The sequence below is a fragment of the Pseudorasbora parva genome, chromosome 20 (genome assembly GCF_024679245.1).
Source record: "Pseudorasbora parva isolate DD20220531a chromosome 20, ASM2467924v1, whole genome shotgun sequence".
Taxonomy (NCBI): Eukaryota; Metazoa; Chordata; class Actinopteri; order Cypriniformes; family Gobionidae; genus Pseudorasbora; species Pseudorasbora parva.
Window position 1 is genome coordinate 24,240,039 of NC_090191.1, and position 12,824 is coordinate 24,252,862.

Genomic DNA, 12,824 nt, shown 5'->3' on the forward strand with positions numbered 1-12,824 from the left:
ACTGTGGTAAACAATGCCAACGTGAACCAAGAACATGTCTCAGAACCGCTCAGCACCTACTGACAGACACTCCCCTATTTATGCAAACATTCCCTCTTTCCACACAATACCATCCCACCTTTTCACAGTCGACCACTCCCCTTTTAACAAGCTTTTTCAAATCGAAGGTGTGAAAAAACACCGCTGCAGCAGGGGGGTTTCATGACCCTTTAAGCTCCCCTGTCTGTTCACATGAGAGGAGACAGAGAGTGAGGGAGAAGCGGCAACCAGAATGATTCTCTCGACCACAGGGCTCAACAAACACAATGTTTTATTTTTCATCGACCCACGATTGATTGGACTATTATTTTTATATTACACATAGCCCGCGCGAACCGCGCGCACACACGTCCGCCCTTCAGATGTAAACGAGAGAGAGAGAGAGAGAGAGAGAGAGAGAGAGAGAGAGAGAGAGAGAGAGAGAGAGAGAGAGAGAGAGAGAACGAGAACGAGAACAAGAACGACTTATAATGAGATTCATCGGCCTGCCGCCTTTGGGAGCCGAGTCCAGCCTGCCTAAAGGTATGTTTCTGTTAGACATGTACACATAAGCTTAATGATCTATAACAATGCAGTACTATTACATATAAAAACACGTTTTTAAACACGTGTATTGCACCATTTCTGGATCCAAATTCAGCATCTACTGGAGATTTGTTTACAAACGATTCCGCAATGAACTGAAATGAACATGTCTTCCCCACGTGAGCTGGAACTTCATTAAAAATAAAGTTCTACACTCATTCCTAATATTAGGATAAGAAGGAAGCTTATGCAGCGACTGCGTTCTTCCACAACCAGAAATAGCAAAATATCGGCATGTTTATTGTTGTTGACCAGCGCGAGCCCTCCATGAGTCGAGGCTACTGGATTAGACGCGCTGTAGAGGTGTGTTTTCGCGCACTGACCTCAGTATGAAGCACAGGGCGTGTGTAACAGTTAGTGTATTACATATTCAAACGTTTGTTTTATTCTTGAATAGAACAAAGGAGCACAAATAAAAAAATTATGGGGTAATAAAAAGTAAGAAAACACCATAAATACTAGTACAAATACTAGGCCTACTGTTGTTGTGTGTCAATGAATGTGACATTGTTGGATGTAGTTTTAAGAGGGTTTTTTAATGCAAAAATGTAGTTATTTAGACCTCAAACATGCCTCTTATAAACACAGTGCCTGTTTGACTATTTGTTTTGACGTTTTCAGAGATGTGTGCTCGGGGCCAACAGTGGCCGTCCAGCACTCATGTATACTCACAGAGAAAAGCAATATCACACTCATATAGCCATGTGATGTGGCTCTCTGTCAGCACGGCTGTGATTCGATAGGCAGTCATAGCCATGCTGTTATAGAGCCATATCCCGCGACTATGAGTGTGATATTAAAGTTCAGGCTCTGATGTCACAAAGGGAAACAATAAAAGATGAACTTTAGTTGATGATGTTACATGTTAATCTGAGATAAGCACATACAATGACTTTTCTTATTTTGATACTTTACCAAAAATCCATTCCTGAAACAGGAAAAGTGTTAATCACAGGACTGTGCAAGATGCGCAGGACACAAGATTAAAGCACATCTTCCTGATAATGATCCACAACCCGTCCCGTGTGTTGTTGTCCATGTAAGTGGAGAAGCCCATCTAAGTTTAAATCACTTACTCTGACAGAAGCCAAATTGCTTGCCAGGAAGAAAGAGTACAGTGAACCCTGGTTCCTGTCAACCTTACGGGGGTGTTTCTTAATCTAGATCCAAACACAGATTCTTCTGCTCTCCAAATCAGCAGACGTTTGACAAGTTTGTTAGGGCTCTTTAAAGTCTTCCCTTACGCAACAAAAATATATTTCTCAATATATTAGTTGACAATATATTTCATGTGTCTCCATATATTGTGAAATTTACATGGTAATATATCATATGATATATTATATAATAATATATTATATATGCAAGTTATATATTGCAATATATGGGACAATACTGCAATTATTGCCGTTTTCATATATTGAATATATACCTATTATTATACTATTCAATATATTGCTATGTATATTGAAATATATCCTACAATATATGAAATTATATATTGAAAGAGTCATTGTATATATATATATGTAAATATATATGTAAAATTATATGAGATAATATACCTCAATGTACTGGATAATATAATCAGATTTATATGGGAACATGTCTTAAATATATTGATTTATATTACATAGTATATAATTATCATATATATTGTATACATGGTAAATATGAAATAATCTAATGTACACTGTCTGTCATATATTTTAAAATATAACCGATTAAAATATAATATAGAAATTAGGGCCGGGACTCGATTAAAAAAAAAATCTAATTAATTAGAGGCTTTGTAATTAATTAATCGAAATGAATCGCATTTTAATTGCATATAAATATTTGACCAGAGAACAATGACAAGATATTTTTCACATGGATTTTTAGTATCCCATTGAATAATGACTGAATACATAAGCTTAATCAACAAAATATTGTTTATTTATTTCAGTCCAGCAGACCAGCGCAATGTTTGCCAGTTTAGCAAAAGCATATTTGTGATATCTGAGGCTCGATGTGCTGCGGTGATACGCAAATTCCTTGTTGTATAGCTTGCTCACAACCGTGCTCTTGACGACGCTTCCATTCTTTCGTTTTTTAAAACAAACTTTCCAATCCACGGGCCAAGCAAAGCAGTCTCAAAAGCTTCTTCGTTCCATAGCTTCGTTCATGTTCACACGGTTTGTTGTTGTCGTGACTCCGGAGCACTAGTTGGTGTTTCAGTATAATTGGTCCGTCGAAACTCATTCATTGAAAAACGTTCCGCGGTGCAAAAATAAGTGTGGTACATTTTTTTTTTTTTTGCGTAATTAATTAACGCGTTAAAGTCCCGGCCCTAATAGAAATATTTTCTAAATATAGAAAATATATTGAATGTCATGCACCATCTGATTTGGGCTATTGTTAATCAACCTCTGTAAACATATGCAGGAGCTTGCTTAACTCATAAAAAAATACTTTGTTTCAATAAAAATACATGAAATAATTTAGTTTTGTTTGTATATCAATGTATTTTAATATATGAATCAATATATAGCAATACGTTGTCCATCCATATATTGCTATATATTTTCAAATATATGAGGAAGTTTCTGATACATTGAAATATATTTTCTAATGTATTGCAATATAAATTCTAGTATATTGCAATATATTTTTGTTTCGTAAGGGTTTTCCCTGGAGAGTTGGTTGAGCACTCTTCATTTAGTGTTAATGAGGGTCATATACTGCTGAAGCTGCTTGGCTGAAGATAGAAACATGTTTGATCTCACTGCAGGACATGTTAAAGAGCTTCCAATGTGTTTGAGTAGCCTAATAAGGGAAAACTGCTCATTTAAAAGTGTTAATTTGCTTACTCCTAATTATGTTAGTCATATATTCCACCATTTTGTACATACAATAATTAGTGAGTAATAAGGGTTAGTGCCTCATAATCCTCCATTAACTTTTTATTTATCATTATTTAATTATTATTTTTTAAAAAGGAGGTATTATATTATTTGTATATTGTTTTATGTCCAGAAAAATGCAGGTTCACTGTAAAAAGAAATTGTGGAAATTGTGGATTATATCACGATATAACGATGATGTGCATCACAAGAAATGAAAATAAATGTGAATTTGATTGTAATATCTATATCATTAGATGAATCAAAGGTGATAGACATTAATAATGTTACAAAAGATTTATATGGAAAAAATAATTGGACCGTTTGTACTTTCAAATCATCAAAATTTGCTAGAAAAATAATAACCGGTTTCAACTTTGAGAATTATAAGACATATTTCTTTGGTACCAAATCAGAATATTTCTGAAGGATCTTGTGACTGAAGACTGAAGTAAGGTACATTTTAAAAATCATTAAGAACAGTTATTTTAAAAATTGAAATATTTAACAAAAAATCATGTTTTTTTGTTTATTTTTTTGATCAAATGAATGCTGGTTCATTTTTCACATTTTGCATTTATAATATAAGGTATCAGGATGGCATGAATGTATCACATTAGGAGTTTTTTATTTTAATTTTATTTAAAATGTGTAACTTTTTCTGCCTAACACTACAAATCTATAGTACTGTTTCTAATGATAAATGGATCTCTGGGTAATTTGATGAGAGCATCACATTGTCTGATTGGTCCCACTCTGTTCTGGGTGAGTGTGCATTTACCCTAATGTGTTGATTATTGACTCCATGACTCCCATTAAAGTGCTTCACTTCCCCACACAGGAAACCAACAAAACCCTTGAGAATTAATTATGATCCCATAACACATGCTATATGATTCTTCATTAATACAGACTCTTACAGAAAGAAAAAAAAAATCAAATCAACAAAGTACATTTATCAATTAACACATTTTGGTTAATGACTTTATTAAAGCACCTAAATTAGGTGTGTGTGTGTGTGTGTGTGTGTGTGTGTGTGTGTGTGTGTGTGTGTGTGTGTGTGTGTGTGTGTGTGTGTGTGTGTGTGTGTGGTGTGTGGTGTGTGTGTGTGTGTCTGCGTGTTTATATCCCGTTGTGTTTATTTTAGAGATCACCCATTTTGAGGTCCAGTCAACGGTCCCCACTTTTCAAAATGCTTATAAATCTTACAGGATGAGTTTTTTTTTTGAGAAATTAAAAATGCAGAATGTTTCCTGTGATGGGTAGGTTTAGGGGCAGGGGCAGTGTAGGGGGATAGAATGTACAGTTTGTACAGTATAAAAAACATTACGTCGAGAGAGAGAGAGAGAGAGAGAGAGAGAGAGAGAGAGAGAGAATGCAGAAAGTGTTGTGTGAAGGGTAGGTTTAGTGGGGGTTAGGGTAAGGGCAGAGAATATATTCAGTTTGTACAGTATAAAAAAAATATGCCTATGGAGAGACAAAGATAGCAAACCAGACGTGTGTAAAAACCATTAATTGTTTAAGATATAACTTGTATAATACCGCTATGCATATAACTTATATAATTCCTCCCATGTCCTTTGGGTGGCGCTGTGATACAGGATGGCACGATCCACTCAGTAAATCAGAATGAGGAACTGAACAGCTTGGGGTTTGTTCTTTTATTGCGAAATTTAGAGGGTGTGAAATTGCTGATTGCTCTGACCTGACTTGCAGCAAGTCTTTTCCTATTGTGTAATCAGACAATTTCATGAACACTGGTGCCGTGTGTCAAGAGGACATTACATCCTGTTGCTAAATTGATTTACCACAATATTACTATAGGGGAATTCTGTGTATTATAACAATGTTAAATTACTGTTTATTCTATTTTAATATATAGGCGGTTTAAATATAATTTATTCAACTGATGCAAAGCTGAATTTTCAGCATCATCTCCAGTCTTCAGTGTCAAATGATCCTTCAGAAATCATTCTACTGCTGATTTTCTGGAAACATTTATTATTTTATTATTATTAATAATAATATTGAAGAATCTTTTGTAACATTATGTGTCCTTACTATCACTTTTGATCAATTTAATGTGTAATTGCTGAATAAGACTAATCATCTCTTTCAAACTAAAAAAATCTAACTTTTGAATGATATATTATTTATTTTAAGTTATTATTTGGTCACTGAAAGCCAGGTCAGAATAAACCTGCCATCATTCGAACATAAAATGGCTTTCCACATATATCGTGCATGTGGAATTAATTCAGCCTGTGTTTTTCTAACCCATATACAGTACAGGCCAAAAGTTTGGACACATTACTGTTTGTAATGTTTTTGAAAGAAGTTTCTTCTGCTCATCAAGCCTGCATTTATTTGATGCTGCTGCGTAATGTTTTCATTACCTGTGATACTAGAAATCTTCTGTAACAACAATATACAATACTGCTCAGTAATTTGGGGTGAGTCATTTTTTTTTCTCTTATTTTTAAATAAATCTATAATTTTATTCAGCAAGGATGTGTTAAATTGATAAAAATGGATAGTAAAGGAGATTTATATTATTTGGAAATATGTTTTTATTTTGAATAAATGCAGTTCTTTTGAACCATTTATTCATCAAATATATTAGGCAGCACAACTTTTTCCAACACTCATAATAAATCTGAATATTAGAATGATTTCTGAAGGATCATGTGATAGACTGGATGTCACATGTGACACTGAAGACTGGAGTAATGATCCTGAAAATTCAGCTTTGCATCACAGAAATAAATGATAATTTAAAGTATAATAAACTGAAAACCAAATATTTTAAATTGTAATAATATATCACAATATGAGAAAATCTGTATTTTTTATCAAATAAATGCAAGCTTGATGAGCAGAAGAAACTTCTTTCAAAAACATTACAAATAGTAATGTGTCCAAACTTTTGGCCTGTACTGTAAATTAGAGTTTCTGAAAGCAGTGCATCTAAATGACCAATTAACTAATAAAATATATATGATGGTTGCTGTTCACCATTATCAACTAAGTGCTTAAGCAGTGGCCCTGCACCATGTGTTGGGATGGAAACAACACATTTTAATGACTGGAGGACAGATGTTACTGTGCAGACTGAGCGTTGATCCGCTCAATATTCATCATCCTCATGTGATCTCTAGAAGTAAAGAGCCTCCATTGTGTTGTTGCGGGTTAAAATAGCACAACCAAATATTTTTGGAGTAGCAGAACCAACCAGAATGATAGAATGATTCATTTTTTTGTTGCTGTTTGTGTAACAGCATTTTATTTTCTGTTTCCTTAATTGTTTACTGACGCAGGAGTGTTTGTAGGCGGTTGCTCTGCATATAAATTGTATCATAAATGTCACAGTATGAGATCAGACTCAGAAATGTAGGCCATGCTTTAGATGATTCATGCAAGAACTCTTAGCATTCTGCCCACAGAATATCTCGAGTCGGCAAAACAACATAAACATCTGCCCTAACAAACACATGCTGCCATATCCAGACAGTCATCATCCTGTGATACAATGCATAAATATCAACAGATTATATTCACTGTTTGTTTTCATATTTGAGCCTTGAATGAAAGTCTAAAGGCAGTAAGGCACATGATGTTCCTTCAGCGCAAGGACATTGTGTAAGTGTACCACTTACTGTTGGTTGACCTGCTCACTCCTATACAGTAAATGCCATTTCAGGGTTCACTGTTTTAAAAGTTTGGGATGTGTAAGATTGAAATAAATCATTGTACTCAGCGCGGATGCTTTTTTTATTGATCAAAAGTGACAGGGAGGCTTTTCATTGTAATAAAAACATCCAAATACAGTAAATGATGCTGTTTTGAACTTTTCCGGTTGCACTTTATTTTAAAGCATTTATTGTACTTACAATGTACTTGCCTAAGAATATACTGAACATATTGTGACCCTGGATCACAAAACCAGTCATAAGGGGACATTTTTTTGTTAAATTGAGATTTATACATCATCTGAAAATCTGGAACCTGGCAGTGCAAAAAAATAAATAAAATAAATCTAAATATTAAGAATATCACCTTTTAAAGTTTTTTAAATTAAGTTCTTATATATTTATGGTAAGGAATGTACAAAATATCTTCATGTAATGTGTTCTTTACTTAATATCCTAATGATTTTTGGCATAAAAGATATTTTTTTTAATTTTGACCCATATAATGTATTGTTGGCTATTCCCACAAATACCTTCGTGACTAATGACTGGTTTGTGGTCCAGGCTCACATATAAGGTAACTGCATGGGTTAAGGTTAGATTAAGATGTAGGTTTAGGGTTACCTAGTTATTACACTGTATACAAATAATAATAATAATATATATATATTTTTTTAAATCAGGCCGCATTTGAAACTTTTATAGTGACTGATCACATCTACACTTTTTTGTTGTTGGCCAATTGAAAAATTTAGATGTGATCGGTCACTTGAAAATGTTTAATTGGGGCCTGATTTTGTTTTTTGTTTTTTTTAAAGTGTACCTAGTTATTGTAATTACTGTAATAAGTATTACGTTTTATTAACTGTCAGAAAAAAGTTACATTGCTATCACTGGGGCGGTACCATATGGTACAAAACTGAAAAGGTACTAATATGTAGGTACTAAGGTATGTAATATGCACTCTTAACATACTGGTATGTACCTTTAAGGTACTAATACTCACTCTTAACCTACTGATATACTGTATATTCCTTTTAGGGTACTAATATGTACCACGTAAGGTACAAAGATGTACCTTTTCATTTTTAGGAGGGTACTGCCCCGGTGACAGCACTGTACCTTTTTTTCGGAGAGTGTTGTTTTACTATTTGCAGCCTTGGTGAGGACACTTTTAAGACACAAAAAAACATTACAAATCATAATCTAGGCTATGTTAAGCTATGTACATATTTTTTTTTTATTACTTAAAAATAACAATAATAGTTGTCCATTGTCCCATGATATGATATTCTGCTGTTATATAAGTGGACACCTCTCTTTCAATTAGTATTATTCAGCACAGTGTGGTTTACTTGAGTTTTATTCAAATTATATGTGCCTCTCTGCATTATACTAAAGCAGCAAAAAGTGGGATGAACGTTTGCGTATCACGAGAAATTAGCAATGAAGAGCATGAAGGGAGGGCGAGCATGAGAGTGGGAAAGAAAAACAAACCGAATGCAGAGTGGGCGACAAAATCACTTTGTGACCCACTTTATCTGTTTGCTGTCAGCTCTTGGAAAATTATAACACCCTCATTTCGCTGTGTTGATGAATGTTAATTTTATTTTAAATGCGCTCTTTCAGGGTAGTTATTCCAGGTAGCACTATTTCCAGATTTTCTGAAAATGCTGAAAATTAGTCATTCATTGTTCAAGTGACATTAACCTCAGTTGGCATCAAAAATCTGTTCTGAGAAGAACTATAATAGCCGAACGTGCGTGCATGTGCGCCTTTACGCATTGTCCAATGTCACAGTGAAAACATCAGGAGCTATTAATAACAGCCTGCTGAAGGCATCATCAGACCGACGGAATATCTCTGTTGCTATGGAGTCCAGAGCTGATGACATCACTGGGCATGCGTTAATATGAAAGAAAGGCTCCTGGTTACTGAGGAAGAGGAAATATCGTACACTTGGATCAAATGTTTTTGCTTTTTGTGTGTGTGTGTTTTTGGTTTTGGTTTTTTAGATTGCACAAAAGTTTTATTTTCTATATAAAAAGCTTTGGTTATATATACCGAAACACTAATCTGCTGTTGGATGTGCAATTAATGCACTCAAAAGTCTTGCCTGAAAGTGCTATCTATTAATCAAATGAATGCTTTACATCATGTCTAATTGCATGAGAAGGTCACTAATGGAAAATCTAATGCTTCTCGTCTCCCACGCTCAACAGAGAACGCAGAGGGCTCAACAATGAGACACACTCATGTGCCAAATAAATTACCATTAACCAGTTTACAGTATAGGATCCACCAAAAGTGGTTAAATAACTTGTTTTATGCGAGCCTTAAATGAATATTTAAAAAAAAAAAATCCAGGAACCCAAAAAAGCTGTTATGTAATGTAATGAAAGTGGACTGGAGCTGTTCCTTTACAAAAAATACCTTCTGATAGCTTATTGAAATTATTATTATTTCATTATTTGCTGAAAATCCCTCTATCCTCCCAATATCCATCATTACATTGTTTGGAGTGTAAGAAAAAAAATGGCGGGGAGAAAAAATGTATATATAAAACCAAATATTTTATGATATGTCCTATGTAGAGGGGACACCAGGACTCAACAAACAAAACATTTTTTTACATGACATTTTTTATATTCAGGATGGTCACAGGCTATTTATTCTATCACTAAATCAGGGTTTTCAGGACTTCCACAGCTCCAGGAAACTTCCACCTTAACCAAACTATGCACAAAGGATATGATAAGAAAGATATTAGAGAATGATTTGACATACTTTTTCACAAAAATGGGTTTTCCCAACATACAATTGATCTATTCATTGTCTCTAATTTGGATATTAATGTGTTTTTTGGGCAACATGTAATGAAAAAAAGAAGTGCTATAACAATGAGAGTAAACATTTTAATAATATCTCATTTCATTTCTTCCGTGTTCACTTATGTCTCTCTAAAATGCCTGATAAGGCTGCGGTAAGTTCTGTGTCCTTTACTGTGGACATGTATGAAACGTATGATGCACTTCTCATAACAGAAAGTCTTATTAAAAACACCACTAAAGTTGTCTTGAGATGTTAATTTACGACAAACAATATGAAAATTGTTCCGATTTAAATGATAATCATATTATTCACATACTGGATTTAGTCATTCAGTGAGTGTCAGTCGTGAAACTTTCACATTTTCTATCTCTGAAAAGCCATGAATGTGCTCCTTTACAAGACATCCAGACTATGGCTTATTATGTGGTCTCAAAGACATTTGTTGAACTATAATGTCCTCTGAGAAAAAGAAAAAAAAAACTAGGCCTATTGCTGGGTCTGAGGGATATATGGCATTGGAAAACGGTCCACTTTCACTGTATGGAAAGTAGCATCATTAACATTCTGCAGTCTGCTTTCTGTTTCTTGTTTTCTTCCATTCCATTTGAAAAGAAATCATGTTGTCTGAAACATTAAGCTTAGTAAAAGATAATAGGATGTCCAACAAGGTCATTAAATTGTGTTTGTGTGTGTTTGTGAGACAAAGGTAAGGCAAGTGGAATTCATCTTGTGCTAAAAAAGGTGCCTGACACTGACATTGTGTTCAGTGCTGGAACAACACTGATAAGGCACTTTTATCACTGGGCTGCAAACATACACCACACACACACACACACACACACACACACACACACACACACTCTCACACACACACACACACACACAGAGAGAGAGAGAGAGAGAGAGAGAGAGAGAGAGAGACTCTCTCTCTCTTAAAGAGAGAGAGAGAGAGAGACAAATGGAAAAATCACTACAATAATGCATTCTTTGTTCTCTTTTACAAAACATCAGTCGTTCCGCTCATTTGTGCCAGAGTTTGATAGCAATGCAGCTACTGTGTCAAACTGCTTCAACATCGCCATTCCCCACCACACCCCCTTATGACATAATCACTCATTTATCTTGCTCTTTTTACATCTAAAAATACAGCGTTATCTATTCATCTTTTCTTGTCTTGTTCTTCCTCCACAGGCAGCAAATCATCACATAAATACTCAGAACGTCATCCCTGACTTGGAGTTGAAGGAGTGTTGGATCAGCGATGCGATTTAGCCGTCTGTGGAGGTTTGAAGGTGATGTAGGCCTGAAAATTTTCACGTGAGCACAAAAAACTAAACTATTTACATTTGAACAAATGCTTATAACTACACATCATACTGTATTATATGAGTGAAGCAAAAATTGACAAATTAATCATTAAGCCAGTTAGTCATCGACATCAAGCTAACATTTTAGCTTTAGCTCTTTGGATTAGCTATAGAACAAAATATCATGATAGAACACTATGCAAATATTCTCGCATTATACTATATGTTTTGCCAGTGCACTCTTCTTAGTTCGGTGTCTCTTAAAAGCGAAATTATTTGTGTATATAATTATGAGTGAAACGCTTTCTCAAACAAGAAAAAATGTAGAATGGAACTTAATTTTGTCTATTAAGAACTGAATTTGATCGTTGTTTGTGAAATTCTGCAATACGAGTGGAGGGATTATTTTTCCGCCATCACACAAATGAACATCTGAAAAGTGATTTTATTGTGAAGGAGAGAAGAAAAGCAATGTGTTTGTTTTTTTTGTTTTTTTCATCAGAATTATGACACAGCACTTGCTGTGTGAACAGCAACAACAAAATCATTGACATGATTAGAACAAATTGGATAATATTTTTTATTTTTTTGTTGAAATTAATGGGAGACAAATTTCACATATTGGAAATGTTTGGTACTATGCCAAAACAAATTCTTACTAAAAGCTAACATTTTTGAGATCTCAACCTCAAATTTGGAATACAGCTTGTTTAGATTTATTGCTTTGATTTTCTCACAGTTTTAGAGTAAAATGTGTTTTGGAAAATATATATTTTATATAATAATTGTGTGTGTGTGTGTGTGTGTGTGTGTGTGTGCTCGGGGGGGATTCAAATTCACTTTTATTTTTTTTACTTTAGCAATAATCTGCCTAACATGTGCTCCAAAGGGTTCAATATTTATGACAGTTTAAATTGGAAAATTTTATTTAAAAGTAAATAAATAACTACTGCATGAATATAATTTAGTACCATGAAATTCCCTAAAAATAATAAAATAAAAACCATATAGTACAATAAAAAAAAATAAAAAAAACCTGAGTGACACAAACAGTATCTGATTTAAAAAAAAGTTTTTAAGATATATAATTTATAACAAACTGAGGCACGGTTGCCTTTTACCATGCCCAAGCGCGATTGTCCCTCTTCCCTCTTCCAAGTGTGCCAGGGCCGGCTAACTGAACGTAACGGAGTGCTCACACTAGTCAACCGAACCAGACTTTGGGGGTCAAACGTGCCCGGGCACGGTTCAGAGCGCCTAGTGTGAGTATACCCTTAAGCTTCAACTGGAAACTGCAACTGAGTCATCAACCTGACACAAAACTATGAACACACTATAGATGTAGGCAGTTTTCTGTCTGTTCCTCTACTGGCCCCCTGGCTTGTGACCTATATACATGCCAGGTTTTCTGGATGATTCCCTAGAGTAGCTTGTAATCTTCAGTGTTTCCATTTGCTCAGCTATGGATCCAGCAACTAAAAGTGATA

At 34.5% G+C, this 12,824-nt stretch overlaps 1 long non-coding RNA gene across 1 annotated transcript in view; it reads left to right on the forward strand.

The window, feature by feature from the left end:
- The first annotated feature begins 273 nt into the window (after nucleotides 1-273).
- The window catches only part of LOC137049860 (uncharacterized), a 52,679-nt gene continuing 40,128 nt past the window's right edge, over nucleotides 274-12,824 (forward strand). The window contains exons 1-2 of the long non-coding RNA XR_010899740.1: nucleotides 274-561; nucleotides 11,222-11,347. This is a non-coding gene — a long non-coding RNA (uncharacterized lncRNA). The remainder of the gene's footprint in view (nucleotides 562-11,221; nucleotides 11,348-12,824) is intronic.